Consider the following 10,353-nt stretch of genomic DNA (forward strand, 5'->3'; position numbering starts at 1 on the left):
TCCATTTCGTCTTTTAGTTGTATTTTTGAAGTGGTTGTTTGCGGCAGCAGTCTCCGGTGTTTACCTATGCCGCCGTCTTGGTCTCTCCTTGCCCATTTCTAATTAGATTCTTTATCTTACTTTTGTTAAGTTGTATGAGTTCCCTATGTCATTAGGGAGGTTAACCTCTTATCAGATGTATCACTAGCAAATATGTTCTCCCATGGAGTGGGCTCTCTTATTGTTTTGTTGATGGTTTCTTTTGCTGTGCAGAAGCTTTTTATTTTAATGTAGTCCCATTTGCTTAGTTTATCCTTTGTTTCCACTGTCGTAGGAGATGTATCATTAAACATATTGCTAGAGAGATGTCTGAGATTTTGCTGCCAATGGTTTCTTCTAAGATTTTTATGGTTTCACATCTTACATTTAAGTCTTTTATCCATTTTGAGTTTATTTTTGTGTTTGGTGTAAGTTGGTGGTCTAGTTTCATTTTTTTGCATGTGTCTGTCCAATTTTCCCAACATCATTTATTGAAGAGACTGTCTAGACTCCATTGTATGCTCTTGCCTCCTTTGTCAAATATTAATTGAGCATAATGGCTTGGGTCGATTTCTAGGTTCTCTGTTCTGTTCCATTGATCTATATGTCTGTTTTTGTGCCAGTATCAGGCAGCTTTGAGAACAGTGGCTTTGTAATATAGCTTGAAATCTGGTATTGTGATCCCTCCAACTTTGTTCTTCTTTCTCAGTATTGCTACAGATGTTTGGGGTCTTTTTTGATTCCATATAAATTTTTGGAATATTTGTTCTATTTCTGTGAAATATGCCATTAGTATTTTAATAGGGTTGCATTGAATCTATAGATTGCTTTGGGTAGTATGGCTATTTTAATGATATTGATTCTACCAATCCATGAACACAGTATATTCTTCCACTTGCATAGATCTTCCTCTCTCTTTTTTTCAACATCCTGTAGTTTTCAGACTATAGTTGTTGTTGTTTTTTTACCTCCGTGGTTAAGTTTATTCCTAGGTATCTTAATTTTTTTGTTGCAATGGTAAATGGGACTCTTTGTTTAGTTTCCCTTTCTGAGAGTTCATTATCTATAATAATAAAAGCATAATATGCAAATTGACAAAACTACCTAACAACAAAACGACCATCCAGATGACCTTCTAGATGACCACACTATGACATGCATTGGTTCCAGGCCAGCCAAGGTGGGTATGATGCCATTGGTTGGGGGTCAGAGGGCCCTGCCATCCCCTGAGGTCACTCCACAAAGGGAGGCCCAGGCCACCCTCTGCCCAGAGATCGATCAAGGAGCCCTGGCCGGGTGGACAGGGCCTCCCTGTGGGCAGTGATCGATCACCACAAAGAGGGAGGCCCAGGCTACCCGACTGGTGGCGGCACTGTGGCCGGTGGGCGGGGCCTCCCTTTGTGGGGCAATCTATCTGGGGCCCCCCGCATAGATAGCCCACAGAGGGAGGCCCAGGCCAGCCAAGCGATTGCACCCCATGCCTGTCTCCATAGAGGGAGGCAACCAGTGGCGGGGGAGGTGGGCAGCATGGCACAGATGGCAAGTAGTGGTAGCAGCAGGGGTGGAGCCATCTGCTGGCAACTGGAGGAAATAAAGCCCAGATAGGCCAGGCCTAGGGACCCTACCCAAGTGGTCCTGGCTTGTGAGAGGGCACAGACCGATCTGAGGGACCCCCTCTCCCCATGCACAAATGTTGTGCATCAGGCCTCTAGTTGGTGTATCAAAATGTCATAGATTTCTGGGTGTTAATTTTATATGTTGCTACATTGCTGAATTCATTTTTAAAATCTATTTTTTTATGAATTCTTTAGGGTTTTCTATGTATAATATCATGTCATCTGCAAATAATGAGACTTTTACTTCCTCCTTTCCAATTTGGATGCCTTTTATTTCTTCTTCTTTCTTATGGCTACAGCTAGCATGTCTAGTACTATGTCGAACAGGAGTGGTGAAAGTAGGCACCCTGTCTTGTTCTTGTACTTATGGGAAACGGTTTTAATTTTTGCACATTGAGTATGATGTTGACTGTGGGTTTGTCTTATATTATTATGTTGAGGTTTGATCCCCCTATTCCCACTTTGTTGATCGTTCTTATCAAAAAAGGATTTTGTTGAATGCTTCTTCTGCATCTATTGATATGATTATGTGTTTTTTATCTTTCAGTTTGTTTATTTGATGTGTCACATTTATTGATTTTCAGAATTATACCAGCCTTGCATCCCTGGAATAAATCCCACTTGGTCATGGTGTATGATCTTTCTAACGTATTGCTAGTAGTTGAGGATTTTGGCATCTATGTTCATCAGGGATATTGGCCTATAATTCTCTTTCATTGTGTTGTCTTTATCTAGTTTTGGGATTAGGGTAATGCTGGCTTCATAGAAAGAGTTTGGAAGTGTTCCTTCCTTCTGAAGTTTTGTGGACTAGTTTGAGGAGAATAGGTGTTAATTCTTCTTTGAATGTTTGGTAAAACTCCCCCATGAAGCCATCGGGACCAGGGCTTTTTTTGTGTGCTAGTTTTTTTGTTTGTTTGTTTTTGTTTTTTTATTACTGCTTCAATTTCATCAGTAGTTATTGGTCTACTCAGGTTTTCTGATTCTTGCTGATTGAGTTTTTGGAAGATTGTATTTTTCTAGGAATATGTTCATTTGGTCAAGGTTGTCTAGCTTATTGGAATAGAGTTGTTCCTAGTAGTTTTTTTTATGATCCTTTGTATCTCTATGGGGTCAGTTGTTATTTCACCTTTTTAAATTCTGATTTTGTTTATTTGGGTCCTCTTTGTTTCTTGGTGAGTCTGGCTAGAGGTTCATCAATCTTGTTTATCCTTTCAAAGAACCAGCTCTTGATTTTATTGATTTTTATTGTTTGGCGTGTTTTTTTTTTTTTTTGGTATCTATTTCATTTATTTCCCCTCTGACCTTTATTATTTCCTTCCTTCTACTTACTCTAGGCTTTTCTTCTTACTCTCTTTCTAATTCTTTAAGTTGTAGGCTTAGATAGCTTATTATAAGCTTTTCTTAGTTTATTCTTTTTAAATTCTCAGAGAAATTTGAAAAAATGCTGAAAGTCACTAATCATCAGAGAGATGCAAATCAAGACCAAAATTAGGTACCACCTCACACCTGTCAGAATGGCTACCATCAATAAATCAACAAATGACAAATGTTGGCAAGGATGCGGAGAAAAGGGAACCCTTATACACTGCTGGTGGGAATGCAGCCTCTGTGGAAAACAGTTTGGAGTTTCCTTAAAAAATGGAATTCCCATTTGACCCAGTGATCCCATTTTTAGGAATATATCCCAAGAAATCAGAAACACTTATCAGATAGAATATATGCACCCCCTATGTTCATAGAAGCGCAATTTACAATAGGTAAGATTTGGAAACAGCCTAAGTGCCCATCGGCAGATGAGTGGATTAAAAGCCTGTGGTACATCTATACAGTGGAATACTACACAGCTGTAAAAAATAAGGAACGCTTACCACTTGCAACAGCGTGGATGGACCTAGAGAGCATTATGCTAAGCAAAATAAGCCTGTCAGAGAAAGATAAGTATCACCTGATCTCACTCAAATGTGGAATCTGATGAGCAATATAAACTGATGAACAAAAATAGACCCAGAGACATAGTAACATCAAACAGACTGTCCAACCTCAGAGGGAAGACAGTGGTGTGGGGGAAATCAACCAATGAACTCATATGGGTATATGCATTACCCATAGACACATACAATAGGGTGGTGAAGGCCTGGAGGGGCTGGGGTTGGAGAGGTCAATGAGAGAAAAGGGGGACGTGTGTAATAGCTTCAACAGTAAAGATTTAAAAAACCCTAAAATAAATATATATCAATATCAATTTTCTTCAATTATAAAACTGTTCTTAATGATAGTGCCTCTTATATCAATGTATACCATCTTAGAGGGAAATTTCTAATTCTGTAAGGACAGTGAAATGTTATCTCACCCAAGCTTGTCAACTTCTTCAAAAGACTACAAAGTTGAGATCAGCTGAGGCAAGACTTGTATGGAATCCTCCTTATTCACAATAGAGTTTTCCTGTGATAGGTCAAACATTTTGAGGTGGATTTCAAGAAACCACAAATCTAAATTCAACAAGTAGAGGTCCATCATTACACATCAGGATCCTCCAATTTGCTGTAATGGCTACAAATCAAGAAAATATTAATGATCTTTTGCACAATTTCAGATTTTGAAAAAGGGGAAACAAGGCATATGAAGTTTGTTTGCAGCATGATTTTATGGATCATCTTGGATTAAAAGACGAACTGTCCACATATTTTTGGAGATAAAGTATGTTGGAATGGCATTTCAAGGCTTTAGACTAAATGAAGCTTTTAAATATTTGGAAAGCCAGCTTATACTTGTTGCATTCTTAATTATAAATAAGTCAAATTTGCTAAATTATTTAAAGCATATTTATGTTAAAAATATTACAACTTACTACCTATTCATATTATATATTGAGGTTTATATTGGTTTTGATAAAAATTATAATTTACATGAAAATGTGATTAGAATGGCACTGATATAAATGTTCCTCTCTAGGGGATAAATTTTTTTAAATTGTAAATGCCTGTAAGTTACACTTCTTAAAAATTTTATCTTTATTGTTGAAAGTATTACAGATGGCTCCTTCCCCCCACCATTGGCCTATTCTAGCCCACACAAGCACCCCACCACAGCCTTTACCACACTATTATCTGTGTCCATAGATGATTCATATATGCCTATGAGTTCTTAGGTTACTCTTTTCTCACCCACCCAAACCCTCCCCCCGCCTTCCCTCTGAGATTCATCAGTCTCTTCCATGCTTCTATGTCTCTAGATCTATTCTGTTCATCAGTTTATTTTCTTCATTAGATTCCACATATGAGGGGAATCATGTGATACTTGTCTTTTTCTGGCTGCCTTATTTCGCTTGCATAGTACTGTCCAGATTCCTCCATGCATGCTGTCTCAAAAGATAAGAGATCCTTCTTTTTTATTGATGCATAATATTCCACGATATTAATGTACCACAGCTTTTTTATCCACTCATTTGCTGATGTGCACTTGGATTGTTTCCAGATCTTGTCTATTGTAAATAATGCTGCTATGAACATAGGGGTGCATATATTCTTTCTGAATAGTGTTTCTGGATTTTTAGGATATAAAATTATTACTGGAAATGGGATCAGAGGGTCAAATGGCAGTTCCACATTTAATTTTTTGGGAAGCTATGTATAGTTTTCCATAGTGGCTGCATCAGTATGCAACCCCACTAACAGTGTACTAGGGTTCCCTTTTCTCCATATCCTTGCCAGCAATTGTCCTTTGTTGATTTGTTGATGGTAGCCAGGTGTGAGTTGATACCTCATTGTTGTTTTAATTTGCATTACTCTGATGATTAGTGACTTTGAGCTTTTTATCATATATCTCCTGGCCGTATGTATGTCCACTTTGGAGAAGTGTCTGTTTAAGTCCTTTGCTCATTTTGTAATTGGATTATTTGTCTTCCTTTTGGTAAGTTGTATCGGTTCATTATATATTTTGGATATTAACCCCTTATCATATGTATCATTGGAAAATATGTTCTCCCAGATAGTGAGCTTCCTTTTCCATTTGCTGATGGTTTATTTTGCTGTGCAGAAGTTTTTTTAGTTTGATGTAGCCCCACTTTTTTTGTTTTCTCCTTTGTTTCTCTTGCCCCAGGATATGTATTGGCAAATATATTGGTACAAGAGATGTCTGAGATTGTGCTGCCAATGGTTTCTTCTAGGATTTTTATGGTTTTATGACTTGCATTAAAGTTTTTTATCCATTTTTAGTTTATTCTTGTGTATGGTGTAAGTTGGTGGTCTAGTTTCATTTTTTTGCATGTATCTGTCCATTTTTCCCAACACTATTTATTGAAGAGACTGTCTTGACTCCATTGTATGCTCTTGCCACCTTTGTCAAATATTAATTGACCATAAGGCATGGGCTGATTTCTGGGGTCTCTGTTCTGTTCTATTGATCTATATGCCTATTCTTTGGAGAGTACCAGATTGTTTTGATTACAGTGGCTTTGTAGTATAACTTGATATCTGGTATTGTGATCCCCCCAACTTTGTTCTTTCTCAAGATTGATGTGGTTGTTTGGTAGTTGTTTGGTTCTATAAAAATCTCTGGAGCATTTGTTCTAGATATCTGATATATGCCCTTGGTATTTTAATAGGCATTGCATTGAATCTATAGATTTCTTTGGATGATATGGTTATTTTAGTGATGTTAATTCTACCAATCCATGAACACAGCATATTTTCCACTTGTTTATATCTTCTTCTATCTTCTTTTCAATTCCCTATAGTTTTTTTTAGTATAGATCTTTCACTTACACTACCTTTATTCTTGTGTATCTTATTTCTTTCTTTCTTTCTTTCTTTCTTTCTTTCTTTATTTATTTATTTTGCTGCAATGGTAAATGGGATTGTTTTTATAGTTTCTCTTTCTGAGAATTCATTATTGGTGTTTAAAAATGTTATCAAATTTGGGTGTTAATTTTGTATCCTGCTACAACGCTGAATTCATTATTAAATCTAAGAGTTTTTGGTGGAGTCTTTAGGGTTTTCTATGTACAGTATCATGTCATCTGCAAATAATGACCATTTTACTTCCTCCTTTCCAATTTAGATACCTTTTATGTTTTCTTCTCTGATTGCTGTGGCTAAGACTTCCAGTTCTATGTTTAATAAGAGTGGTGAAAGAAGACATCCTTTCCTTGTTCTTGTTCTTAGGGAAATGGATTTAGTTTTTGTCCATTGAGTAAGATGTTGGCTGTAAGTTTGTCATATATTGCCTTTATTATATTGAGGTATGATCACTCTATTCCCACTTTACTGAGAGCTTTTATCAAAAATTAGTGTTGGATTTTGTCAAATGCTTTTTCTGAGTCTTTTGATATGATCATGTGATTTGTGTCTTCAATTTGTTTATATAATGTATCACATTTTTTATTTGGGAATATTGTACCATCCTTTCATCCCTAAAATAAATCACACATGGTCATGGTGTATGATCTTTTTAATATATTTCTGGATTGGATTTGCTAATATTTTGTTGAGGGTTTTAGTATCTTTGTTCATCACGAATATTGGCCTGTATTTCCCCTTCTTTGTAGTGTCTTTATCTGGTTTTTATTGTAGTTGATTTCTAATTTCATGCCATTGTGATCAGAGAAAATGATTGATATTATTTCAATCTTCTTGAACTTGTAGAAACTTGTTTTATGTTCTTACATGTGGGCTATCTTTGATAATGACCCATGTGGACTTGAGAAGAATATATATCCTGCTACTTTGGGGTGAAATGTTCTATAAATGTTAATTAAATCCATTTGATCCAGTGTGTCATTTGGAATCACTGTTTCCTTGTTGATTTTTTGTCTGGAAAATCTATACAGTGAAGTCAGTGGGTTGCTAAAATCCCCTACTATGGCTCTATTGCTGTCAGGCTGTCAATGTCTCCCTTAAAGTCCTCCAGAATTTTTTTATATATTTAGGTGCTTTTATATTGGGTGCATATATGTTTACCAGGGTTATATACTCTTGTTGGATTGATCCTTTCAGTATGATGTAGTGACCTTTATTGTCCGTTTTATGGCCTTCATTTTGAAGTCTATTTTGTCAGATATGAATATTGCTACCCTAGATTTTTTTTCTTTTCCATTTGCATGGAATATTTTTCCATACATTCACTCTCATCCTGTATGACTATTTTTTTCTGAGGTTGGTCTCTTGTACACAGCATATATTTGGGACATGTTTTCTTATCCATTCAGCTACTCTATGTCTTTTTATTAGACCTTAATGCATTTACATTTAAGTTTATTATTAATAGGTACTTATTTATTGCCATTTTAATTCTTTATGTTTCTCTCTTTATCCATTTCTTCTCATTAGAGCAGTCCCTTTAACATTTCTTGCAATGCTGGCTTGGTGGAGATGAACCCCTTTACCCTCTTATTTTTGTCTGGGAAGCTCTTTATTTTATTGTCTATTTTGAATGATAGCTTTGCTGGATATAGTAGTCTTGTTTTGAGATCATTGCTTTAAATTACCACAAGTACTTCATGCCATTCCCTTCTGGCCTGTAGAGTTTCGGATGAAAAAGTAGCTGACAGCCTTATGGGGGTTACTTTGTAGGTAACAAATTGATTTTTGCTTGCTGCCTTAAGATTATCTCTTTGTCTTTAATTTTTGTCATTTTATTTATGATATATCTGGGTGTGGGCCTCTTTGTGTTCTTGTTTAGAACTCTCTGTGCTTTCTGAACTTTTGTGACTTTTTCCTTCCCCAGGTTAGGGAATTTTTCTGCCATTATTTCTTCACACAGTTTCTCTATCACTTGCTCACTGTCTTCACCATCTGTTATTCCTTTAATGTGAATATTGTTTTGTTTCATGTTGTCCCCAGCTCCCTTAAGCTGTCCTCCTGTTTATTTATGTTTTTCCTCTTTGGTTCTCTGATTGAGTGATTTTTTCCTACCTTGTCTTCTAATCCACTGATCCAATCATGAGCTTCCTGTAATCTGCTGTTTATTCCTTCCAACGTGTTTTTTATTTTTGTTTTGTCATTCTTTATTTCCAACTGGTCATTTTTCATAGTTTCTATATATTTTCTCATGCTGCTGAACATACTTTTAATCATTATTCTGAAATATATATCTGATAAATTATTTATCTCCATTTAATTCAGCTCTTCTAGAGAATTCTCTTATTCTTTCATTTGGGGCTTGATTTTTGTTTGTTTGTTTCCCCATTTTGGCTGCCTGTTTGGGTTTGTTTCCATGTATAACATCGATCTATGACTCTTACTCTTTTGGGAGGGTCTCTGGTGCAGGACAACATACCAGAGGCTGTTTGTGACTGTCCCTGAATGCCTTGTTTGCAGCTCTCAGCAATCTTTGTGGCTCCCTCTGCTGGGGTTGGGTACATTTGGAAAGGACCAAGATGTGCACCAAGGTCTGCTTTTCCTAACCCCTGGTGCAGAAGCAGATCAGGCAAAGCCTGAAAGCAACCTATTATCTGCCTCTGCCTGCAGGCTGATTGTTATTCTCAGTCTCTTAATGAGCCTCAGGATATATACACAGCAAGGTATAAACTCCACGTGGTAGGGCAAGAGGTTTTCCAACAGGGTAGGGCAATTGCTTCCCTCACAATGGCAAAAGCTCCATGAATGATAAAGGTCTGCTTGAAAAGATATCCTCTGCATTATGGGGCAATGACTCAGCATAGGAAACTGGGGTGTCTGCCTTCTGAGCTCTAACTCCAGAGCCCCCAACCCTGGCTTCTGCTCACACAACTCCAGTCCACTCTGCCCTCCCTCTGCAGGTGCCCAATGTCAGTGGCTGCACACAAAATTTTGCATGTTGGTCCTTTAAGAGAGTGCCTGCATTTCCAGCCATCTCTCCCTGACAGACACCAACCCTGCTGCTTTTCACAACCAGATTTTATGTGGGCACCTTTCTTGGTTCTGCTGCTTTGGCCTGGGGAGCCCAAGTTGGGGTTTAGACCCCAGAGTTCTCAGTGGGAATCCCCCACAGCTAAGATATATCTCTTAACTTCATCTACTGCCTGTGGGCACCCAGCCAGCCCTCTCACAACTCAGAACTTCCTACCAGTCTCTATGCAGTCTCCACTTTCCATCCTTGGTTATAAGTGTTCTCTCCAGCTAGTTTTAAGTTGAACATATAAATCACTATGTTAGGTTTATATAATAAAGTCGCTTTACACTATGTTAAGTGTATATACTGGGGAATATAAGACAAGATTTGTACAAGATAAATGATACACTGAATAGGCTAACTGACAAAAAAAGCAAAATGCTATGGAAATACCAAAAAATGAAATTTTGGATAATGGTATTAGGAAGGGCATCGTGGAGGAAGCATTTCTTTCAATTATTTTGTTAAGTGGTACAAGATATAGGAAGAAGGATGGTAATGTAAAGATATTGCAAGATAGAAAAGTCTGAATTTATAGCTTGGAAAGTGGGGATAAAGAAGAAGAAATACTCCAAAGCTTTTTAAGTCTAAGTGATTGAAAAGGTTAGTGTTAACAACAGATAAGGTAAAATCAGGGAATGACCTGGTTTGCAAGAAAACGTTGAGGAAAAATAAGAGAATATATATTTTTATTTTTGATACTATTATAGATGTCCCCCATGTTCTCCCGGTTTACTCATCTTCACCCAGACCCTACCCCCCTCTTTCTGGCCATCACCACACTGTTGCCTGTGAGAACATATTTAAATCTAAGATCTTTATAAAAGTTATTTTATTACAAAAGTTAATT

The sequence above is a fragment of the Myotis brandtii genome, unplaced genomic scaffold, assembly GCF_000412655.1.
Source record: "Myotis brandtii unplaced genomic scaffold, ASM41265v1 scaffold779, whole genome shotgun sequence".
NCBI classification, from domain to species: Eukaryota; Metazoa; Chordata; class Mammalia; order Chiroptera; family Vespertilionidae; genus Myotis; species Myotis brandtii.